At 45.2% G+C, this 25,911-nt stretch overlaps 1 protein-coding gene across 1 annotated transcript in view; it reads left to right on the top strand.

Annotated features, from left to right (window-relative positions):
- The first annotated feature begins 1,797 nt into the window (after window positions 1-1,797).
- si:ch211-288d18.1 (USP6 N-terminal-like protein) overlaps window positions 1,798-25,911 on the top strand; it is a 51,526-nt gene continuing 27,412 nt past the window's right edge. The window contains exon 1 of the mRNA XM_052151601.1: window positions 1,798-1,942. The gene's annotated coding sequence lies outside the window, so the exon portion shown is untranslated. The remainder of the gene's footprint in view (window positions 1,943-25,911) is intronic.

Here is a 25,911-nt window from a genome sequence, read left to right on the forward strand (position 1 = left end):
GTCTTCTTGCTGTGAGAAACAGCATACACTCGATTTCCTCCATTGTCCTGTGTGTGTGGGTAGCGGATGTGTGTCGCGTATAAGATTACGTCACGGCAGTTTCCTGCGGTGTCGCTATGACGACCGGGTATTATTTGTGGCGGTACTGTCTGCAATGGAAAACGGAGCGAAAAGCGAGCCGAGTTCAGGCAAGCCGAGGCGAGGCAAGCCGAGGCGAGCTGGTACTGGTAATGGAAAAGCGCCATAAGGGGCCTAAAGTGTGCCAAGAAAACATCCCCCACACCATTACACCACCACCACCAGCCTGCACAGTGGTAACAAGGCATGATGGATCCATGTTCTCATTCTGTTTACACCAAATTCTTACTCTACCATCTGAATGTCTCAACAGAAATCGAGACTCATCAGACCAGGCAAAATTTTTCCAGTCTTCAACTGTCCAATTTTGGGGAGCTCTTGCAAATTGTAACCTCTTTTTCCTATTTATAGTGGAGATGAGTGGTACCCGGTGGGGTCTTCTGCTGTTGTAGCCCATCCGCCTCAAGGTTGTGCATGTTGTGGCTTCACAAATGCTTTGCTGCATACCTCGGTTGTAACGAGTGGTTATTTCAGGCAAAGTTGCTCTTCTATCAGCTTGAATCAGTCGGCCCATTCTCCTCTGACCTCTAGCATCAACAAGGCATTTTCGCCCACAGGACTGCCGCATACTGGATGTTTTTCCCTTTTCACACCATTCTTTGTAAACCCTAGAAATGGTTGTGTGTGAAAATCCCAGTAACTGAGCAGATTGTGAAATACTCAGACCGGCCTGTCTGGCACCAACAACCATGCCACGCTCCAAATTGCTTAAATCAACTTTCTTTCCCATTCTGACATTCAGTTTGGAGTTCAGGAGATTGTCTTGACCAGGACCACACCCCTAAATGCATTGAAGCAACTGTCATGTGATTGGTTGATTAGATAATTGCATTAATGAGAAATTGAACAGGTGTTCCTAATAATCCTTTAGGTGAGTGTATATATATATATATATATATATATATATATATATATATATATATATATATATATATATATATATATATATATATAAATAATTTAAATAATTGTTATAAATACTGTATTTCACCTGTAGCAAGTCCATCTATCCTATAATTTTGGTGAATTTGTTTCTAAAATAATGTATTACTGTTCTCATATAATTGATCATACTGTAATAATCGCACCTGTAGTAAGTCCATCTATCCCCTAGGAAGTTACTACAACATTCTGAATCTGAACATTTATTTTTACAGTTTTTTTGTTTGTTTTCGTTTTTTCTTGTATGACTTGCACGTCAATTGAATGAATGAGTGGACGTCTTTGTTTGAGTGTAGTGTGTGGAGTTTTCAGACGGTCCCTTACATCTGCTAGGCAGTCAAAGCGTATCGGAGGCGCATTTCAGGCCAAATTTTGCAGCCACGCCAGACCAAGCGTTGACTGTTCTGACTCTGAGTCCAATTTGTATGCCCATATAGTACAGTTATACTCCCTTTAAACCAAGTGTGCTAATTACATCTTTGTAAGAGTGTAGACTGAAGAGAGCGCGGGTAAGATAAACCGAATATCCAACCAATGTCGAACTTAAAACTTTACCGCGGTGAAAAACCATTCAGAAGAAGGAAAGAAAAACATGACCGTTTATTGGCAGCCTCTTCATTCCCGAGTCAATAAATACATGGGAAGTTTATAAATAGTCAACTGGTCACGTGACCTGCCAGTAGACCCTGGCTTCACTGGCAGTTCACGTGACGCGCAGCTAGCCACGATACAGTGCGTTCAGATGTGCTGCTCTGCGCTGCTCGCAGTGCTGTTAAACGCGCCTATTGTATTGTAGGTATCCGGCCCGCTTGTCTTCCCATGCTTTCAGCGTCTCAGGAATGAAGAGGTTGCTCAATAAACGGTAATATGTTTTTTCTTTCTTTCTTCTGAAGGTATTTTCTGAACACATTCGCTGCCATGCCATCATATTGTCGTTATGATTTTTTTTGCCACTACTGTAACAGTGATGTTATTAAGATCTCACATAGCCTATAGCAGGAATCACTGTAGTTTCATTTTAGGTAATTTTCTTTATATATAGATTATATATAGGCTATTATTAATTGTGATCTAAAATCCACCACAGTTAGGACCCGTTATGCGTACCTCGTCTGTTGTCTAATTACAGTCAGTGTCTTATCTTGAGCTTTGCGTGGGCTGTATACGTTTAAAAACGCTCTGAGTATAGATGATGTAATATATATATGCTTCTCGTAATAATTAAGAATAATTCTTTAATACAGTTTTGGCATTATTAAATCAAGCTCTTCCACCCTAGGACATCGCGTGCTCCCAATTTACGGAAAGAAATACAAAATATTCGGGTAGGTATATTTGGCAGTTGCTGGTCGCTGCTTGAGTGAAAGCAATGCAAACCCATTCTTTTTCATCGCATGAGTTTGTTGCTGGGTGAAACTGAAACTGTTTACAAACTGTCCCTTTTTTATTACACCTATGAAATGCATCCCTCAAGATAAATGCAGTGCAAGTGACTGTGTGCTGGAATCCCTCAATATAGAAATCCTTTGTTTCTACGTTTGTAATCTCTCTCTCTTTCTCGCGCTGCCTTTATTTTATCACTCTCTCTTTGTCACGCACGCACGCGCACACGCACGCACACACACACACACACACACACACGACGCGCGCGCATTGAGGGGTAAATTATGATGTTTTTGCCATTTCACAACACAGATGTTCAGTTGATGGAAGTAGGCCAATGACAAATATGTACATAAGTCATGTGTAAGCTTTTGGATGGGATTCTTTATGTCTGTTTTCATAGTTATTTTAGCCTTCTACAGCATTTAATTGTAGATGACCACAAAATAACTAAAAATCACATAGCTCTGCTGCAGCCTCAACTGCAATGTTATCATTGGCGAAGGGTGAAAGAACTGCAGAGTAAGGCTACCCCCCATAATAAGAAAGGGCTTATAATAAGAATAATAAATTAATAATAATGATAATAAATTAATAATAATGATAATAAATTTTGCCATAGCCATATATTCAGTAAGGGCTTCAATTAAATCAAGACCTGCAGAGGTCGGCACCTTTGCTTGTTTGTCAGTCTATTCTATTCCTTGTATGCTCTGGCACCGTATTTGTTACTATACCCCTTAAGAATGTGCATTTAGCCTGCTTTTAAATGGTAAAACTAGGGGCAGTGGTGGCTCAGTGGTTGAGGCTCAGGGTTACTGACCAGAAGGTTGGGGGTTCAAGCCCCAGCACCACCAAGATGCCACTGTTGGGCCCTTGAGCAAGGCCCTTAACCCTATCTGCTCCAGGGGCGCTGTATCATGGCTGACCCTGCACTCTGACCCCAGCTTAGCTGGGATATGTGAAAACTAATACATTTCACTGTATATATGCAAAAAACTGTGTGTATAATGTGTGACCAAAATAAAGGATTCTATTCCAAAACAAATAAATAAATAAAGGATTCTAAAATAGGTGGATAGTTTAGCATGTTCTGAGGCAAGATGATGCCTTACCTGGCAAGAAGAAGATAAAGTTGTTCCAACTGTCATCTGATTTTATGAAATGCACCTGACATCGTTATTAAAAATAATAATATTTTTTATAAATTAATGTAAAACGTTAAATCAAACAACTATGTTCACAATTAAGTTAAATAATGACAAATTATATAATAGACTTCCAGCTAAATATATCAATCTAAGATAAATTATATATATATATATATATATATATTTATGTATATGTGTGTAACGGTAGCCAGCTGGTAGGTAGCTGTGCATTGTGTAAACTTCTCTATCCTGGTTTCCAGAGGCGCACTAGTGACTGGTGCTTGAGGCTGTAGCCTTTAGCTTCCTTGTTAGCTTGCCCACCTCCCACACTGGAGATGCCGGTTGTAATCCCATTCGGAGCGGGTTGAGCAGGACCGGTTACAGTGGTGCCGTGACCCGGATGGGAGTGAGTGTAACGGTAGCCAGCTGGTTGGTACCTGTGCAGTGTGTAAACCTCACTCCGCTGGCCTCAAGAGGTGCACTAGCGACTGACACTAAAGATTTGTTGCCTTTAGCCTCCTTGTTAGCACGCCTGCCTCCCACATAAGAGATGCCGGTTCGAATCCGTGTATATATATATATATATATATATATATATATATATTTAAATGGAGTGTGACCATTTACAGTTGGTAGTAGGTGCTATTTAAAAAAAATATTTTGTCTTGAATGCAGGGGTTAACTTGAGATTGTTTGATTTGATGCTTAGGCTGTTGATTTAAATGTGAATGGATGCAAGGAATGGAATGTTACAAATGCGGATACACTCATTTCAATGCAATTATAATCTAATAAATATGTATTAATGTAAGAATTGCACTAGGTTATTTTACATTTGTTTTAAAATTTTAAATTCTTTCTGAAATAAAGACAACCCATGCAGTGACTGAAGCTATTTACATTTTAAGATGAATTTGGCCACGGCCACTGATCTAGAGTCAGCTTTCCATTTCCGCTAGTAATTAAAGTTTGTAGGCTATATGAGGTTGGGGGTACTGAGACAGATTACTGGCCAGGGGAAGGCTAAGCCTCGCCAAGCCTTCACATGCTCTGCCTATGAATGTTATTGAGGCCTAAGTCTGTGTATATTGTCTTATTTATTGTGGACTGCACTGTATTAATAATCTGTTAGTTCCTTTAGTGAAATTTAGTTGCTTTATCATATGTATTTTAAACTAAGGAATGCATGTTTTCAGTGAGGATCAGAGGGAGATTTAAAAATTCTACTGAAATGAGTCCAGTGTTTCTGATGGCTGTGGTGTTGTTGTTTTTTTTCTTCTTTTTTTTCTTTTTTTATAAAAAGGCCTTTAGGTTCTATCTCAGGATTTGTAGGGGACTACTTTGGCTGTGTTTATGTTACATCAGCACTGCTCATCTGTCAGCCAAATACATTTCTCACTGATAGCTTGTGCATTATCTGCTGTTGTTGATGTCAAAGAGATTAGTTATTCTTATAAATCTGCTCAAGGACAACAGTGTAATCTGTTTTTGTGTATCATGTGTACATATGTATTTCAGAATGTTTGTTTTGAAATATTAGAATCTTTCAGTGAGCTTTTATTGAGCACAGATCCTGTAAAATGTCCTGCTGTGCTATTGCATATATAATGCTTAAAACCCAAAGAAATGTTGCAATTTATTTAAGCAATTCATTTAATGCATACATTTCTTGTTATTAAATAGTGTAATACAGATCTTAGAAATGACATGAATAATGTGTATAAACATTTTCTTCTGTGGTCAACAGCACAGGTTCCTAAGTTGTAACTCTGTGGAGCGACAAATGGCACTTATTGTTTTTTTAATTGTTAATACATACTTAATTGTAAAAACAGCTTTCAGAATCACGGCCCCTAACCACATCCTCCAGAGTTTTAGCAATAAATGCTTCGAGTTAAAATGCGTTGTTAATAAAATTTAGATATCCTTTCTTATATGCTAAAATGAGAACTTTCCTGACCCATGACTTTAAAAAAAACAAAAACATAATTTATATGTTAAAAATATATTTATTTAAATTTGTTCGATCATTTGTCTTCTTTATCTTATTTATGTATTCATTTTGGATGGTATATATTTTTTCATTTTAATTTATTTTATTTGTTTAATTGTTTTCCTTCACCTGTATTTGTCTTTATGATTGTATTTGTATTCATACATTGTTTGATCGTATAGAACATTTATATAGGAGAAATCTCCACAGTTCAACCATCATTTGTGGACTTTTCAGACAGTCCCTTACCACACCCTCCACAGTATTAGCAGGTTTGAGCACAATTTGTGGACATTTCAGATGGTACCACTGTAGGCAACATTTCCAACTTATATTAATGTTAAATTGCCGATCTGGAAAGATTTCACTGTGATGCCATCTGACCAGCTTAAATACAGGACAAATTGCGTCCCGTACTGATTCAATATGGGACGCATGATTTTATCTTTAAATATGGGATGAACCCGTATTTTACGGGATAGGTGGCAGCCCTATTTAGGCTGCATATTCAATACATATCATGCTTTCTACTTTATTCTATGAATGGAATCCACATCAGATCAGTAAAAGAAGCTGTTATAACCACTCAATGTAATTGAAAGTGAGTTATGTGCAGTAAATAATGTTTTATTTGTAATGTATACATCTTAAATTCATAGCACTAAATCTAGCATGCTAACCTTGGCCATGGAATGCATCTGTTACCATCTTTTATTGTATTCTATGATGGAATATGGGAAAATAGTCCACGTAAGATCAATGTGAAAGTTTTTTTTATACTGGTTTTATTAAAGAAAGATATGTATTGCTACTGCAAATATTGGTGTTTGGAGGTATAAGTCTTACTATGGCTGACAGATGCGAGGATTAGTCAATAGACAAAAGAATAGTATTTAGAGGCACATAATGTATCACTGGTGTAAATGGTTGAGACTGCTGATCCGTCCAAAAATGAAAATTTCTATGTGAGAAAATTCTAATGTGTCCCTGTGTTACAAATGGGCTAAATCAGCTTACGAAGGGCACTTTAAAGGGACAACAGGATTAAAAAGTAGACTAAAGTAGCCATGCTTTAAGATCTCTTGAAACTGAATTTCCAACTAAAATTCTTAAAGATGAGTTCAGAATAAAAGTTATGTTTTAGCCCCACACCTTTCAACCCTCTACAGCTCTCAGATGATTACTTCTGAATGAAATACACTCTGTTTTGTTGTTGTTGCTCTTCTTCTCTGCATTTTGTTGCATTCAACATCTGGGTTAAATACCTGTCTCGCGCAGGGGCGTAACTAGAGTGAGGGCAGGGTGGGCAGCTGCCCTAGGGCCTGGGGTGAGAGGAGGCCCACAACGGTCGATCAGAAGAAACCATAAAAAATGAAAGATCCAAGTTATGCCACTGGTTGTGCAGCACTTCTGTTTCTTTGAGCATGGACACACTCCGAGGCCTATAATTGGACCGATCGAAGTTTATATAGGGCTAGGCGATATTGCCAAAATTGTTATCACGATAATCTTTTTCATATTGTTCGATATCGATATTTATCATGATATACATTTACACATTGTACTTTCTTTTTTTTTATTTCAAAGTTGATGGAAGAAAAGAAGAAATAATAAATTCTAAACAGTCAAAATAGTCTCTACAAAACTGCACAGGGGGTCCAGAGACAGCCAAAGCAGTGGGGTCTGTGGGATCTTTTACCAATTTTACAGTCTTTTACCGTTTATCAATTGAAAATGAATGTTAAAAGATCATCTGTTTGTTCTGAAGCATAGTGACAGCAGTCCAGTATTTGTTGGAATATTTTTACATTAAAATGAAATATTTTTTATATTTCTTTAGATTCAGATACCCAAGTATGGGGCCATAGAAGCCCTTGTGACTGTGGAATTATGCTGAATGTGGGTTCAGGGGTGACATTTGTATATTTTCATTAAAGTGAGAGACTAGTCTACCAACTAGTAATTTTAGTCTTTCCTTATCCATTCCACACATCTAATTCATTTTCACAAATTTAGAACAGAACTCGATTTGTTTATTATTAAAGGCTCGTAACATGCTGAGTATAAAGATACATTTAGAAGGGAAAAACGTTATGGTGTAAAAGGTGCTTTGAAACCGTTCGCTTCATGTCTACACACATGCAGGGAAAAGAGGCAACGCGTGTGGAGCGGGACAGGGCAGACATTATGCATTTGTGGTGCCAGAGAACAATATTCATTGTTGTCCACATAACTGTTGTGCTGTCGCGCTCTTCACTAAAGACGATGAGAGGGTGCAACGGTTGTCATGAAGTCTTGCGGTGTGGATGGAATCAATCCGTGTCTGACGTAACCTAATTGTTAGCAAGGCAGCTAGCATTAGCAAGTTCATCCAGTCTGAGCCTACGTTACCACTGGCGCGTTGTGAGCGAAGTTGAGAGTGTTTTCAATTCATTCCTATGAAAGCCGAGCGTCATGCTCGCAAGGTGGATCGTAGGATTGGCAGCGGTGCGGAACAAACTCTCTCCTAGAGCTGTGAGCGCTTTTGAGCGGATTTCGTCCGCCCCAGTGGAAACGCAGTCTGAGAAAGCCGAACTGCCTGTGTTTTAGCGACACGTAGTAAATAACGAAAATTCCTCAAAAGCTTATCGTGGATTTTCTTTATCGTGATATAGATATCGATATCGTTTTATCGCCCAGCCCTAAGTTTATACATGCTAGATGGAACTGATCTACAACTGCATTATCTAGGTCTGTCATGTTAAATTTTGCAGCAATCATAAAGGTAATTTTGGTTGGGCTAACGCGTTCATATGACATTTTAAAAATAAAATCAGAAATCAAACTGAAATCAGACTTTTAAAGAGCATGTAAATGCACTCAAAGTTTTAGAGAATGTGAGCTTATAGCTAGGTGATGGCTCAGGCCTTTCTCATGTCTGTCAGTTCACTAATGTGTGTGCTTTGTATTGATATCACACAATGAAGTCTTTAGTGCAGTGAGAACATTTTAAGAGGCATATTTAGATGACACCGAGTTATTCTGTCAAAGTTGCCTTCCTATTAGAGAGACTTCACTACTGAGAAAAGTCAGTTTAAAGCAGTTTGAAAATAACTATGAATAAAACTAATGGTATGAAATGCTTTTGTTTTTGTTTTGTCTAGTTTTTTATCTTCTTTATGCTATTTATTTTACACATTTTTAATGAACATTACAGTAAAGTGGACAGGAAATGGTGTACACAGTACTTAGAACTCAGTGTAGTTCTTGGTATACAAGCACATGTGCTCAATGTGTTAGAGCATGTCTTCTGTGTTTGTATGAAGACTCTCAGCCGGGACAAGGCTCCCTCAGTGTTTTGAAGTGCTCTACATCTGTTAGCTAGTACGAGGCAGTGACGGCCCACCCAGATGGTGGTGCAAGTGATGTCAGTTGTCCTGGCTTGACCTTGGACAAGTGTTCACCCCCTGTCGACAATTACTCTCCCAGCTCTAAATGTTTAGCTTCTCCCTTTCATGTCATTAAAGTAAATGTCAACAGAGCAGACCTATAAGATTATTTAACCCAATCCAAGTTAGTACTCTTTCCTCAAACAAAAACGTCACACTGTCCAGCCTTGGCTTGACTTTGACCTCTTTGTTTTGTCTGTTTCCATAATGTTTCCATAATGGGTGCCAGTAAATTTAGCAGTTTATTCACATAGCCAAGCTCAGTTTGGTCTTCAGATTACCATGGATGCCCAGGTGTCTAGCCAACAAGACCTGATGTCAAAGTTGTAAGGTGTAGTGTCACTAGAGTTTTGAGTATGACTGTAACAGGTACACAAACATAAGGAGAGCAACCAATTTGACTTTAAAGTAATGTGTGTTTGTATTGGGCTCTTCTGCTCAAGGGGAGGCACAGACTTCTTGTCAAATGTACAACATGAGATTGACCGATAGTGGATTTTGCAGATACGATAACTAAGTTGGTAGAAAAGGCTGAAAACCAATTAATTGGCAGATAGTTTTAAATTGAATGTAAAAATAATAATAAAAAAAAAATCTTAGTCTTTAATTGTGATGTGCAGAGGCATAGAAGCAACAAGAGTTAAAAATGAATAAAATCCCAGATATTGTTTATTGTGCAAACAAAATCCCAATAATAACCAGAAAAAAATTAAGATTTTGTTCATAACATGGGACATTTAACTATTAACAAGCCCAAAATACACCGGGGACTCTTATTTTGAAAAGACTGTGCTTCCATATATGGGCTATAATATATCAGCAATTATCGTAGATTTTGCGGTAACTGACTGTTAAAAAACTGAAAAAAAGGTCCTCCTAATAGATTTTTGACTGGAGACAATGTAAAATTGTAAACTTTAGTCATATTTTGACATTTAGTATGAAATACAATTATGACATGCTTTTGAATGTTTTAAGTCTTCATAGAGGACGTGTGAGCATAAACCATATGGATGGTCTAAATGGTTCTGATAAAAGTATAAAAATGAAGGCCAAACAGCACTCATACGAGAAGTTTCACAATAGACGGGCAGATGTAATTTTACAGTGTGTTTGACTGCTGTGGGGATGTTGTTGGACCTCAAATGCCCCAAAGCATATTACTCTTTAAAAATGCCCAAGACTCATGTAACTTATTATGTATGCTTGCCAACAAATGCACCCCTCATTCAACATACGTGCCTTATTCAGAGCTTTAACCCACATTTATTCAATCATATAAATTTACCGTCACATGAAAGTCACTGTGTTCTCTTACGAGAGGTTCTCTCGTATTGCGTAAGCTAGCTTACGCTACGGGAAAGATTAATCTTTTCTGAGATATTGAAGCCAAAAAATTATCCTTAATTTTTGTATCAATTGTCAACGCAGTGCGGCAGCTGCAGACCTTGAGCGGGCTAGCTAGCGAGCTCATAGGTTGCTCTGCGGCAACTGCTGCAGCCTATAGACGAGCTTGGGCGAACTTCGCATCCAATGAGAAGCGTCCGCGCTCACTGCAACAAAGCCCGCCAAAATGGGCGTGACTAGAGTGCATATAAGCGTAGTTCAGTAGGCTGGAACCCTGATTTTCATCTCTTCAGCGAAGCTCTTCGCATCTCTGAACTGGAAGCGCGTCGCCGTTCGAGGGGCATCAAGCAAGCGTGGACAGCGCTCGAAGAAGCCGGCCGTCTTCGCCACCTTCAGCTGTCCTGCGAGCTACGCCATCCGGCGACGTATCCTTTTAAAGCAAGCTAGTTCTTATGAACTTCACAAAAGAGTACGGCGTCTTTTTAAAGATGCCTCGCTCCACTTGCGCCTCATGCTGCGCCCCTCTCAGCACCGGAGACCGCCACGTCATCTGCGCTCTCTGCCTGGGACTGGGGCATGCAGAGCTTCGCCCTCGCTGAAGGCGGATGCGATCTCTGCGAGGAGCTTCGATGTCGACCCTGCGGGCTCGACTCGAGCGCTCAGGACCGAGCCGCCGCGCCGCCTTCCATTCAGCCGCGCAGTAAAAGCGCCGCTCTCAAAGGCTGCCGGAACCAGTGGTAGAAGCGATTGCCTCGCCGGAGCCCCTCCCTCGAGCATCGCCTTCACCCTCCCCGCCCACTCGGACGCGCAGTTGCCGCCGGCGGCTGCTCTGCTGCCATCTCGGCTAAGAAGCGGAGGATAAGGGCTGTTCCATCATGGCTTCGGACAGCGAGGAGTGGTCAGGCTCACACGCCTCCTCCTCGGGCCAGGAATCCAGCAGGACCCGCGCCGGGTCGAGGGGAACTAAGCGCCTCCTCACACAGGCTGTCGACCGCCTCGGGCTCGAGTGGTCACCGCCCCTGAACAGGCTCCCAACAGACTCCACGCCGCACCTTTGCCCGCCCTCCGCGAGATGGCGGTCCTAAGCTGGTGCTCCCGTCTAAGGCCTGCAGAACTACTTCTGCCTGTGTTGGCAGCGCCTATACCGCCGCCGGCCAAGCCGCATCTGCTCTGCATTCCATGGCCGTCTTACAGACAGAGGCTGTTTCAGATCTGACTAGCCGACTTGGGAGAAGCTGAACGCACTACGCGCGCTCTCTCTGTCCGGTCTCTTCGGTTCCGCGGTGAGTGGCATTGTTGACCGTTTCTCGAAGCCCAAGCCATGAATCTCTTTCTGCCTCGTCGCGCTAGCTCCTCTGCAGGCCGCCCATGTGACCAGCCTCCTGCACGAGCCTCTTCACAGCGCCCAGCTCAACAAGCCAGACTTCTCAGCGTCGACAGGGCGGCCGCCCTCGATCGCGCTCAGACAGCCGCCCCCCTGCGGGCCTCGGCCTAAGATTGTACAGAAACCTCCTAGCGTTGTTGAGAAAACGATGGCTCAGTCCCGCCACGGCCGGACCACCGTCAAAGCTTCGACCCCTGTCAGTCCCCTTCTCTCAGGCTACTGCAGTGGTGGATTCAGCAGCCAACAAGCCGGTGATACTGCCCGTTTGCCTGCACTCAAACGCCGTTTTCACGGCGACCCAAAGAAATCTTGTAAAGAGTAAACATGCCTTATGTGTAGAAAATGTGCCCACAATCCAGTGCTCACCCCTACACACAAGCATTACACATCCCGTGTCCCTATCAGAGCACACTCACATAAGCGGTTACGACCAGCTCAAGTGTTAGAGTTAATAACGCGCCCACGAGCCCGTCGGCGCTGCTCTCCTCTGCCCGCTCTGTCACACGGCCAGCTGTTTGTAAGTCCCGTACGCCCCTGTCAGTCCCCTTCTCTCAGGCTACTGCAGTGGTGGATTCAGCAGCCAACAAGCCGGTGATATTACCCGCTTGCTCTGCACTCAAGCGCCGTTTCCACGGCGACTCAAAATAAAGCCTTATGTGTAGAAAATGTGCCCACGATTCAGTGTTCACCCCTACACACAAGCATTACACGTCCCGTGTCCCTATCAGAGCACACTCACATAAAGCGGTTACGACCCGCTCGAGTGTTAGGGTTAATAAACGCACCCACCGAATCCGTGCGGCGTGCCCATTCTCTGGCCGCTCTGTCACACGACCAGCCTTATGTGTAGAAAATGTGCCCACAATCTAGTGTTCACCTCTACACACAAGCATTACACGTTCTGTGTCCCCATCAGAGCACACTCAAAAGCGGTTACTGAACCACTCGAGTGTTAGAGTCAATAAATGCGCTCACGAATACGTGCGTGCGCCCATTCTCTGCCCGCTCTGTCACACGGCCAGCAAACACTTCTCTGTATGTAAGTCCCGTGCTCGTGGCTATGCTTAGCGCATCACTTAACAGACGTGACTCTTTCCCCATTCACCTCAATCGGAAGTCACTCACAGAACAGCCTGTCCATGCTGTCTGCGAGCAGTCCAGCATAAGCACATTAAGCGCGCCACACATTCTGTTCAGCTGGCTGTGTGCGCAATCAGAGCGATTTGGCCATTCACCCTCTAACATTACGCTTCAAAGCGTGGGAAGATATTCCAGGGATATCCGAATGGGTGTTAAGCACAATAAAACAGGGCTATTTGCTACAGTTCGATCGCCGTCCTCCTTGCTTCAGAGCTGCTCGAAACTACTTTGAACACGGAAGCAGCGTGCATGCTTCGTTCAGAAATAGCAAACCTTCTGTGCAAAAGGGCCATAGAGAGAGTGCCGCCTACCCTGAGCGAGTCGGGGTTTTACAGCCGTTATTTTCTTGTCCCCAAGAAAGACGGCGGCCTCAGACCAATATTAGATCTCAGGGTTTTGAACAAAGCGCTTGCAAAAAGACCGTTCAAAATGCTTACAACCAGCAAACTCCTCGCGCATGTGCGCCAGGGGACTGGTTTATTTCTCTCGATCTGAAAAATGCATACTTTCAGATTCAGATAAATCCCGTCACAGGCCATTCTTGAGATTCAGCCTTGATGGCCAGGTTTATCAATACACCGTCCTTCCGTTCGGCCTGTCCTTAGCACCCCGTACTTTCACGAAGCGCATGGACGCGGCGCTCGCACCCCTGCGGAGTCAGGGTTTGTGAATTCTGAACTATTTGGACGATTGGCTGATTTTGGCACAATCACATACGGAGCTTCTGTCTCACAGGACAGTTCTCCTCAGTCATCTGAACAGTTTGGGCCTTGCAGTCAATTGGACCAAGAGCTCACTACAGCCCAGTCAGGCAATTTCCTTCCTTGGAATAGAACTAGACTCAGTGGCAATGACGGCTCGCTTATCTACACAGCGCGAGAACTTTCTATAGTTTTCGTGTGCAGCGACTAGCCGCGTCATTTCAGATGAACAGCCTCACACCTCTGAAGAAATTTCAGAGAGTGCTAGGCTACATGGCCTCAGCCGCAGCAGTACTTCAGCTGGGTTTACTGCACATGCGCCCGCTTCAGCATTGGCTAAACACCCGCGCGTCTCGCCGGGCTTGGGCCACAGGCCGCCAGCCCATCAAGGTGACTCAGACCTGTATTTCAGCTCTGCAGCCCTGGACAGTGGCCGAATGGTATCAGCGGGAGTGACAATGGGAGCTGTATCTCGCCGAAAAGTCATCTCGACAGACGCGTCCAACACGGGTTGGAGCGCGGTCTCGCGAGGGCTCTCCGGTTTTCGGCCTATGGTCAGTTCAGGAAAAGCTCCTTCACATAAATTGTCTGGAAATGATAGCGGTCGAGTACGCGCTCGTGCGCTTTCTCCCGGTCATTCAGGGTCACCACGTCCTGGTCCGTTCGGACAACAGATCTGTAGTATCCTACCTAAACCGTCAGGGCGGTGTCAGATCCAGGAACCTCTTCCATCTGACCGAAACGCATACTGAGTTGGTCCCAGTGCCACCTGCGCCGCTGAGGGCGACGCACGTGCCAGGCCACCTGAACGACGGCCCGGACAGACTGTCCAGAGACAATATTCCCCAGGGGAATGGTCCCTGCACGCTCAAACAGTCCAGACGTTATGGCACCTATTCGGCAGAGCGGAGATAGACCTCTTTGCGTCCAAAGAGAACTCTCACTGCCCAATATTTTTCTCGAGCGAGGACGCGCTGGCCCAGGACTGGCCCAGACGCCCGCTTACGCCTTCCCTCCCGTCTCGCTATTGCCACAGGTAATGCAGAGGATCAGGGAAGCGCGTCACTCGGTGCTCCTCATAGCCCCGTGTTGGGAGAATCAGACATGGTTCCCGGAGCTTACGCAGCTGTCACTGACAGCGCCGTGGCCCATCCCAGTGAGAGCAGATTTCCTCTCTCAAGCTCGCGGCACAATTTGGCATCCCCACCCAGAGCTGGGCTGCATGCGTGGGTGATCAACGACTACCCGTCGCTCTGCCAGAAGGAGTAATAAACACCATCATACACGCTAGAGCCCCTTCCACGAGAAGACTCTATGCGTCAAAATGGTCTGTGTTCTCAAAATGGTGCACCGACCGAGACCTGGACCCGCGGACATGTGGGGTGTCGTCGCTGCTCGTATTTCTACAAGAGCTGCTGGATAAGGGCAGATCCCCATCCACGCTCAAAGTGTATGTGGCGGCGTTGCGGCGTTCAGCTGAACCCCTGCACAGCCAGTCATGGGGTAAAAGCGAGCTGGTCATCCGCTTCCTCAGGGGAGCTAGAAGGATGAACCCCGCGCCCCCATCGGTTCCTATCTGGGATCTTTCTATAGTTCTCGAAACTATGAAAGCCCCCTTTCGAACCACTTCAATCCGTGGATTTGAAATACCTTTCACTCAAAACCGTTTTTCTGACTGCCCTGTCATCAGTCAAACGTGTGGGAGACCTTCACGCGCTGTCTGTCAGCGCTGCGTGTCTTGAGTTTGGACCAAGTGACTCCAAGGTCATTTTAAAGCCTAGACACGGCTATGTTCCCAAGGTGATCGGTACTCCTTTCAGAGCACAGGTCATTTCCCTATCGGCACTGCCAGCACCCGTTAGCGAACGCGACGCCAATCTCCTTTGCCCGGTCAGAGCAAGAGATTGTATACTGCGCGCTCCGCCGCTTTCAGACGCTCTGAGCAGCTTTTCGTTTCGTTCGGAGGGCGCACCAAAGGTCTCGCCGCCTCGAAACAGACACTATCTAGATGGATAGTGGACGCTATTGCTGCTGCATACGCGTCAAAAGACCTGCCATGCCCGTTGGGCATTAGGGCTCACTCCACTAGAGGCATGGCATCCTCGTGGGCATGGTCCAGCAGGATTTCCATTCACGACATATGTGTGGCAGCGGGATGGACTTCCCCTCCACCTTTGTCAGATTTTACAATATGGAAGTGCCCGCTCTGCAGGCAAAACTACTAGCGGTTTAATACGCTACAGCTCCCCTGGTGAGCTGCACTGATGGGACACATTCCACACAGACCGGCACCGCCGCTCTGTCGTTCCCTTCCCACTATGTGCTTATGTATTACACAATCAATGACTCGCATTCTTGCCGGCCAAATATTATTTCCCCACTCATAAGGGCTCCCACGGGTCCCCCTTAATTCCCTGGGGCTCATACAGTGGATGCTTGGCGCGACGGCGTTGACAATGGGTTCCGTGGCGTAAGCTAGCTTACGTAATACTGAGAGAACCTCTCGTAAGAGAACGTATCGGTTACCTAACGTAACCTTGGTTCTCTCTAGATGAGGAACGAGTATTGCGTAGCCGGCCGTGCTTCGCGCCACGGCGACTTTTCGCTTCAGTCAATGAAAACCAGGGTTCCAGCCTACGAACTACGCTTATATGCACTCTAGTCACGCCCATTTTGGCGGGCTTTGTTGCAGTGAGCGCGCGGACGCCTCTCATTGGATGCGAGTTCGCCCAAGCTCGTCTATAGGCTGCAGCAGTTGCCGCAGAGCAACCTATGAGCTCGCTAGCTAGCCCGCTCAAGGTCTGCAGCTGCCGCACTGCGTTGACAATGGATACAAAAATTAAGGATAATTTTTTGGCTTCAATATCTCAGAAAAGATGAATCTTTCCCGTAGCGTAAGCTAGCTTATGCAATACTCGTTCCCTCATCTAGAGAGAACCGAGGTGTTATGAATACCCTGTCTTGTTTCACTGTTGCCCTTTTGTTTACCATTGTTGTCACTTTTGGCATTTTTTAGTTTTCACTTTAGTCCCTTATGTAACTCCATAGTCTCTTTGTTAGCGTTCGTGTTTCCTCTGTTCATTGTTTTCACCTGTCCTCATTAGTTTGCCTTTTACTTCTGTTAATCACCTTGTTATCTTGTTTGAGTTCTGTTTGTTCATTGGTCCCTTTTTCCCTTGTTTATTTATTTATACCCTGTGTCTTTGTTCAGTCTTCGTCTATCGTTGTTTGATGTTAACCCGGTGTATCTTTCCCTCCGAGTTCCCTGTTTGTGTCTACCGTGGTTTCCTTAACTAGTTTATGTTTCTTTTCCCCATCGTGGGTTGTTACTTTGTGTTTCTTGACTAAATAAAGTTCAAACTGCGTTTGGATCCGCATCTCTTCGTCAGCCTCGTTACTCAAGCATAACAGAACGATAGACCAACTATGGATCCAGCAGTTATACGGGCCAACTGCCGGTTGCTCAACCTCAAACAAGAGGGCCGCCCTGTTGAAGACCACATCAGCGACTTCCTTGCGCTGGCGAAATTCACAGACTTCCCGGACTCAGCCCTGGTGGTCTTCTTCAGGGACACTTTACACGGTTCGCTCAGGGAGTTGGACTCTCCACGACTTCCTGGAGGCGACCCTACTGGTCTGCGGCTCACCCTACACCGTGGTCTTCGCCGAGGAGGATTCCACCTCTCCTCCCACTGTGGTGACTCCCCAGTCGCCCTTGGCGCTTCCTGTCGCGCCAGCCCCACCTGTCAGCGAGCCCGTCCCCACGCCAGTCGCCTTCTATGAGCCAGCGCGGCCCACTGCGTCTGCCCGGAGGAGGGAGAGAAGACGGGCTTCCGCCTCCCGGCCCGCGCCAGCCCCGGTCTGCGAGCCAGAGCCCACGCATGTCATGGTGAGCGAGCTAAAGCCCACGCATGTCACTGTGAGCGAGCCTGAGCCCTCGACCGTCCCCGAGCCAGTGCCTGTAGCCTCAGACGTCAGTGAGCCAGTGCCGTTAGCCTCAAACGTCAATGAGCCAGTGCCGTTAGCCTCAAACGTCAATGAGCCAGTGCCGGTAGCCTCGACCGTCCCTGAGCCAGCGCCTGTAGCCTCGACCGTCCCTGAGCCAGCGCCTGTAGCCTCGACCGTCCCTGAGCCAGCGCCTGTAGCCTCGACCGTCCCTGAGCCAGCGCCTGAAGCCTCGACCGTCCCTGAGCCAGCGCCTGAAGCCTCGACCGTCCCTGAGCCAGCGCCTGAAGCCTCGACCGTCCCTGAGCCAGCGCCTGAAGCCTCGACCGTCCAAGAGCCAGTGCCTGAAGCCTCGACCGTCCAAGAGCCAGTGCCAGTGGCCGTGACCGTCCAAGAGCCAGCGCCAGTGGCCGTGACCGTCCAAGAGCCAGCGCCAGTAGCCATGACCGTCCAAGAGCCAGCGCCAGTAGCCAGGTCCGTCCAAGAGCCAGCGCCAGTGGTCGTGCCCATCCTAGAACCAGCACCTCTTGAGCCTTCCAGGGCTCCTCCTCCCGAGTCTTCCAGGGCTCCGCCTCCCAAGTCTCTCGAGCCTTCTAGGGCTCCTCCTCCCGAGCTTTCCAGAGCTCCGCCTTCCGAGTTTCCCGAGCTTTCCAGAGCTCCGCCTTCTGAGTTTCCCGAGCTTTCCAGGGCTCCTCCTCCCGAGCTTTCCAGAGCTCCGCCTTCCGAGTTTCCCGAGCTTTCCAGAGCTCCGCCTCCCGAGCTTTCCAGAGCTCCGCCTCCCGAGCTTTCCAGAGCTCCGCTTTCCAGAGCTCCGCCTCCCGAGCTTTCCAGAGCTCTGCCCTCCGAGCTTCCCAGAGCTCCACCTCTCAAGCCTCTCAAGCCTCCTAGGGCTCCGCCTCTCAAGCCTCTCGAGCCTCCTAGGGCTCCGCCCCTCAAGCCTCTCGAGCCTCCCAGGGCTCCGCCTCTCAAGTCTCTCGAGTCTTCCAGGGCTCCGTCTCTCAAGCCTCCCGAGCTTTCCAGAGCTCCGCCCTCCGAGCTTCCCAGAGCTCCGCCTCTTGAGCCTCTCGAGCCTCCTAGGGCTCCGCCCCTCAAGCCTCTCGAGCCTCCCAGGGCTCCGCCTCTCAAGTCTCTCGAGTCTTCCAGGGCTCCGTCTCTCAAGCCTCCCGAGCTTTCCAGAGCTCCGCCCTTCGAGCCTCCCAGAGCTCCGCCTCTCGAGCCTCTCGAGCCTCCCAGGGCTCCACCTCTCAAGCCTCTCGAACCTCCCAGAGCTCCGCCTCTCAAGCCTCTCGAGCCTTCTAGGGCTCCGCCTCCCAAGACCCTCGAGCCTTCCAGGGCTCCGCCCCTCAAGCCTCTGGAGCCTGCCAGGGCTCCGCCCCTCAAGCCTCTGGAGCCTGCCAGGGCTCCGCCCCTCAAGCCTCTCGAGCCTCCCAGGGCTCCGCCTCTCGAACCTCTCGAGCCTTCCAGGGCTCCGCCTCTCGAGCCTTCTAGGACTCCGCCCCCCGAGTCTCCTACGGCTCCGCCCCCAGAGCCTCTTGAGCCTCCTACGGCTCCGCCCCCAGAGCCTCTCGAGCCTCCTGCAGCTCCGCCTACGGGGCCTCCTGTGGCTCCACCTCCAGAGCCTCCTACGGCTCCGCCTCCAGAGCCTCCTATTGCTCCGCCTCTCGATCCACTCAAGCCTTTGACGGCTCCGCCCCCAGAGCCTCTTGAGCCTCCTACGGCTCAGCCTCTCGAGCCACTCAAGCCTCCTGCGGCTCCGCCCTCAGAGCCTCCCGAGCCTCCTGTGACTCCGCCTCCCGAGCCTCCCACGGCTCCCCCTCTCGAGCCACTCAAGCCTTCAACGGCACCGCCCTCCGAGCCTCCCGAGCCTCCTACGGCTCCGCCGCTCGAGCACCTCAAGCCTTCGACGGCTCCGCCCTCAGAGCCTCCCGAGCCTCCTATGGCTCCGCCTCCCGAGCCTCCTCCGGCACCGCCTCTCGAGCCACTCAAGCCTTCGACGGCTTCACCCTCAGAGCCTCCTACGTCTCTGCCCCCAGAGCCTCCAGAATCTTCCTGGTCTCCGCTCCTAAAGCCTCCCACGGTGCCGCCTACCTCGGCTCCGCCTCCTGAGCCTCTTTCAGCTCCACCTCCTGAACCTCCTTCAATTCCACCTCCGGAGCCCCCTGAGCCTCTCCCGGCTCCACCTCCGAAGCCTCCATTGGCTCCGTCTTCAGAGCCTTCTTCGCCCTCGCCACCTTCGGCTCCACCTCCAGTGGCTCCGCCTTCTGAGCCTTCTACACCATCGCCTCCCTTGGCTCCGCCCAACACTGTTCCGCCTCCTGACCTGCCCAAGGCCTTACCGCCTGAGTCTGCCACGGCCCTGCCTAAGCCTCCTTTGGCACCGCCTCCCAAGTCTTCTACGGCTCCGCCTCCGAAGTCCTCCTTGGCTCCACCTCACACGGCTCTGCCAGCCTCTGTCCTGTGGCCTCTTCCCAGACCTCCTGACCCAGTCCCGTGGCCTCTTCCCAGGCCCCCTGACCCAGTCCCTGTCCGGTGGCCTCCACCCAGGCCTCCTGACCCTGTTCCCGTCCTGAGGCCTCCCCCCAGGCCTCCTGACCCAGTCCCTGTCCAGTGGCCTCCTCCCAGGTCCCCCAAACCTATCCTTGCCCTGTGGCCAGCTCCCAGGCCTCCTGCACCTACCCTTGCCCGGTGGCCAGCTCGCAGACCATCGAAACCTGTCCCTTTGTGCCCCCATGGACTGCCTAATTGTCCCTTGTGCCCCCGTGGACTGTCTCATCTCCCTTTGTGCCCCCCGTGGACTGTCTCATCTCCCTTTGTGCCCCCGTGGACTGTCTCATTTCCCCTCGTGGCCCCCCCGGACATCCTGCCTGCCCTCTGTGCCCCTTGGACTGCCTCCTTGTTCTTGTGCCCCCCCTGGTCTGCCTGTCTGCCCCCGGTGCCATCATTTTGTTCTCTGTGGGTTTTTTGTCTTTTGTCTTTGTCTTCTAGGATCGTCTGGAAGCCGATCCTTTGAGGGGGGGCTCTGTTATGAATACCCTGTCTTGTTTCACTGTTGCCCTTTTGTTTACCATTGTTGTCACTTTTGGCATTTTTTAGTTTTCACTTTAGTCCCTTATGTAACTCCATAGTCTCTTTGTTAGCGTTCGTGTTTCCTCTGTTCATTGTTTTCACCTGTCCTCATTAGTTTGCCTTTTACTTCTGTTAATCACCTTGTTATCGTGTTTGAGTTCTGTTTGTTCATTGGTCCCTTTTTCCCTTGTTTATGTATTTATACCCTGTGTCTTTGTTCAGTCTTCGTCTATCGTTGTTTGATGTTAACCCGGTGTATCTTTCCCTCCCGAGTTCCCTGTTTGTGTCTACCGTGGTTTCCTTAACTAGTTTATGTTTCTTTTCCCCATCGTGGGTTGTTACTTTGTGTTTCTTGACTAAAAGTTCAAACTGCGTTTGGATCCGCATCTCTTCGTCAGCCTCGTTACTCAAGCATAACACGAGGTTACGTTAGGTAACCGATACGTTCTTTTGCCAACATATTCATTGATCGAATCAACAACAAATGCACAACAAATGCTGTTTCTGAAACAGCACTGAAAACAGATTTCAAGGGGATATTTTCTAACATTTTTGAATAACTGTGATTAATACAACTAACAAACATTATTTAGTTGGTTACATACCTTATAAATTATTTTTTTTTTATCAGAATATGCATTCAAATACCTTTCCAGGAACCTATGCATATGATTTCATATACATGTATATGTGAATGTACATGTATTACTGATTTGTTAAGCGTAATATTGTTTGGTAATGAGTTTAATGATTAATGAAAATTATTGGTTATTGCTTCCAGGCATTTAATTTGCTGTTTTGAATTGAGCTTTCTTTCAACATAAATATAAAATCCCCCAAGCATTTGTAAAAATCTCGTCCTTTATTAAGTATGCACATTTCTTACAATTGAGCCTTGATTCCTTGGCCAGGCATGGAGTTTCACATCAAGCTGGGAAGACACTGAGCAGATCTCCCAGACCTGCCATTCCATAGACTAGTGAGAGTTGACACAAATAGAAAGCAAACCGTTACACTCTAGCTCTAGAGAAATGGCTATTTATGGCACCTTGTGTAAGATGTATGCCCGCAGGTCAACATTTTCCCTCTGTACTTGACTTATAAACAGAATAGAAGAAGATCGGCAGTCAGACCTAAAATGGAAAATTCAGATGAATTAAACAGTCTTTTGCTCTGACTGCTGAAACATAAGCAATCTAAATAAAAAACACACCCAGTTTGCTCTCAGACAAGAACACAATATCTTCCGAATTTCTGTCATACTTGTTCTTCAGGAATAACTAAGGGTTGAACTGTTCAATCAGTACAGTGCATTTAGAAACTTTCTATTAAGTGTGATTTCAAGAGTATCGTGCATGTTTGATGTGGTTCATGACACATATGTTTGTGGCCAGTGCCTGTTAAGGAAAAAGCAATGTAATGTAATGTAATGTAACGCTGTTTCCTTCAAAAATATTAACAATATATATTTACAAATAAGGGACCGGGTGTGTATAATCACGACCTGGCCCCGCCCTCCGCCCTGTCACAAACGTAAAAATGGTTAGTCCTTTGTTAATATATTGTTAATATTTTTTGAAGGAAACAGCCAACAAAGTCTCATGACAACTCGTAATAATTCGTACAAGATGGCGAAATTGTAAGACATACAAAAAAGAATTTTATTACCTTTATTACCAGACCATCAACATATAGAATTTCAAATTGATGCAATAAAATATATTTAGCATCCTATCCAAGACTTTATTTCAAGATAGGAAACTTCAGTGATCAAATCTGATTATTCATTCTACATTTATACATATGACTGAAGTATGTCAATTACTTGTAACACTCTTCCAAACCACAGTTCTGGCACTCATCACGTTCCAAACCACAGTGTTATGTTTCTTCTATGTTACAGAAGATATTTTCCTATTAAAATCATGGTTAGGTTTAGGGTTTGGGTAATGGGTCAGACTTTATAATAGGTAAAATGTTGGGTTCATGGTTAAACTTAGGAAAAATCGACCTTATACCTTATAACATTATTTATATTTATACATATATTTATACTTTTTGTTTCTCTCTATGGGAGAAAAAGTCAAACATTTTTATAAAAGCCAGTTTGCACAATTTCTTACGATTATGCCATTTCATACTATTATTACAACTTATCATGAGTTTGGGTTGGAAACAGCAATAGATTTTTAAATGGATTTCTATTAAATAGATTTTTGTAATTGAATCTATTAAGCTAGAATGGCTCTGAAAGTCTATGCAATTTGGGCTGTGGGATTTCGACCTATTGTAGTTTCACTTGAATGAACACATACACTGAAAAGGGTCCTGAAAGGGATCCAAAGTTTTGCCATAATGGCATAACCCCATAATGGTGTGTTTTTTAAAGGAATAGTTTAAATTCTCTCATCATTTAATATTTATCATTATGATAGGATCAGTATTTAAGTCCTTTTTTAATACCAATCTCCACTTTCACATTCTTCTTCATTTGTTTTTGGTGATTCACATTCTTTGTGCATATCGCCACCTACTGTGTGAGGTAAATTTATAGTAAAAAAAGGACTAAAGTATTGATCAATTTTTCACCCACACCTATCATGTCACTACTGAAGTGATTTAACCACTGTAATTTTCTGGATTACTTTTATGCTGCCTTTATCTGCTTTTTTGAGCTTACAAGTTTGGTACCCACTCACTTGCATTGTGAGGATCTACAGAGCTGAGATATTCTTCTAAATATCTTTATTTGTATTAAAAAAGATAATATATATCTAATATATAATTTAATATTTTTATAATATTAAAAAAGAAAGAAAGTCCTACACATCTGGAATGGCATGAGGGTGAGCACATGATGAGAGAATTAAAATATTGGGGTTAACTAAGCCTTTAATGTACTAAACACAACGCTAATACAGTCAAAGACATTAATACTTCTTGCCAAGTTGAGAATGACACATGCAATCTTTCCATCTATCATTAATCTATGCTATAAAAATATAAAGAGTAAATAAAGTAATTATTCCAGCAGAATGTAGATCTTTAATGTAGAATAGTTATGATGGTGTGTACTGTTATAGAATACTGTCACAGTATGAAATGCTTGCTCATCATTGTCGCTCTTTTACTCTCTTCGAAAGGGGAATGGTACATGCACAGAGCTACAAAACCACAGTTTTTCTGCCTGTTTTCCCTCCATTTTCCCTACTTCACAGACAGTTAAATCTAGGAGCCAGTGCTAGAGAAGCAGATTCCATATGTCACCACAATGCATTCTGTGTGGAGTAGAGCATGGTGAAATTTGAGATTTAAGATTATGTAAATAACATTACAGCCAACGCCTTCTTTTTGGCCAGATTTAGTTCTAAATTACGTCACACTCGATTTGGAGGAGACCTTTAGTGTCCTCCAGGGTTCTGTGGAGGGGACTCTTGCCCCTCCTATTGGGGACTGTAATCTACAATCAATCAAACATTCCCTCAAGCCCCTCAGAAAACATCTGCTATGGACTTGTTGTCACCTTACAATGAGAGGCAGTAGAAATGCATTTCTCACATACTCTACTTGGAGTGCAAAGTATTTTTTAGAGGTTACATGCTAACAGGAGATGCAGATGACAGAGGGAGTTTGATTTAAGACTTGAAGCCATTCAACAAGAACACAGTATTTTGCATCCTTTGAAAAGAATGGCCTATTTTTTAGTTGGAGTTTATACTATTGTATGCATGTCACACATACAGACATTGGTTGCATTGAGGTATTGGTGAACATAAGATATGGAGCTGTGCCTTTGTGACAGCATAACAAATTGTTCAACAGACTAACAGAAAGTTCACATTAGAGGTCTAGAGAGACAAGACCTCATAGACACATCAGATAATTCATTTTCAGTATGTGTGAATTCACTGTTATATTTGGACAAGAACATGTTAACATAAATATCGTCAAATAGATGTTGCTCTAAGCATGAATGTCAACCTTCAATGTTGTAATCTTAGGTTTTATTGGAGATGGTATAATCGTAAGGCTGTTAGCTGCAAAGACATCACTGTTTTCCTCAGAGAAAGGATTTCATGGCTTATTTTTAAGGAAAGTCTGTCAGAAAGATCCTGGAACATTTTTGTCATCTTGGTTGTTGTAAGTTTGGTATCGAGCCAACAGATCCAGATTTCAGATAAGTGTTGTGTGAATGTGACTGTTTTGTTTATGGGTTATCATGAATCCATAATACCCTGTTTAAATTTCACCAGCAGTCCTGATCCTTACTGAAGCAATGTAGGTGTGTAATGTATATACAATACAATTTAAAATGTCATGTTGAACAATGCCATTTGCATATTGATGTTCCATGTTAAATTACAGATTGGTCTTTTCATGAAGATGAGTAAGACAAAATGCAGAGAGCTCCGGCATGCCCTACTACTAATTAACTGTTCCCAATGCTACAGTCTACTGCATATATCTAAAGAAGAAGCCTTACATCTGTTTAACTACATTATAGAGTAACAGAGCAGTACATGCACTTTAGTAACGATTGGTTGTGGTAATGTTAAAGCAAGCAACATATTTAGCAGTTTTGCATCCAAACCAAGAAAACAGAACTTGTGTTTTTCAGTATTGTTTTGCTGGTTAGGAGATTTGGGGAGTTCTGCAGATAACGACGTTTTGCAACAAAAGTACTTGATAGGGATGGGGAAAAATATCTATTTTTATTTTTATTTGTATGATCTTGTTATCTATTCTTAAATCCCAAGATTGTTCTTTTACACTACATGCACAACCCTCTACAAGGCGAGGAAATCACTCCAATATGCAACCAAATTTCATGCTATGCGACTACAAAAGTCTGTACTCAGATTTCACTCACCAGCATTTATAGTAGCGAAGAAGTGCTAGACATTGGAGATATGGACGTGAAGAGATAGTAGACATAAATCCAATGAATGTTTGCTTTCAGTGTTTCTTACTATGGATTCTCTATAATTTTGACTACCTCAGAGACCCTTTTAGCTCATTGTTTATATGAGTAAAATACGATTACTTCCTGGTGTCCAATTGACCATAACCTGTGTCTCAGAAGCTGTTTTTGCAGTGACATGCTATCAGTATTCGCACAGGAAAAGGTAAATACATTGAATACAGTGAATTGAGGAAGACATTTCTGATTGGAAGTGCTGCTTGTCAGAAACCCTTCAGAATGGGGTCGATTTCTGGGTACCTGAGCATTCAGTAGCAATATGTAGATTTTGCGTGTGATGATGATCTACCTACCTTTTCTTCCAGATTGTTA

This window comes from Xyrauchen texanus, chromosome 1, assembly GCF_025860055.1.
Source record: "Xyrauchen texanus isolate HMW12.3.18 chromosome 1, RBS_HiC_50CHRs, whole genome shotgun sequence".
Classification (NCBI taxonomy): domain Eukaryota; kingdom Metazoa; phylum Chordata; class Actinopteri; order Cypriniformes; family Catostomidae; genus Xyrauchen; species Xyrauchen texanus.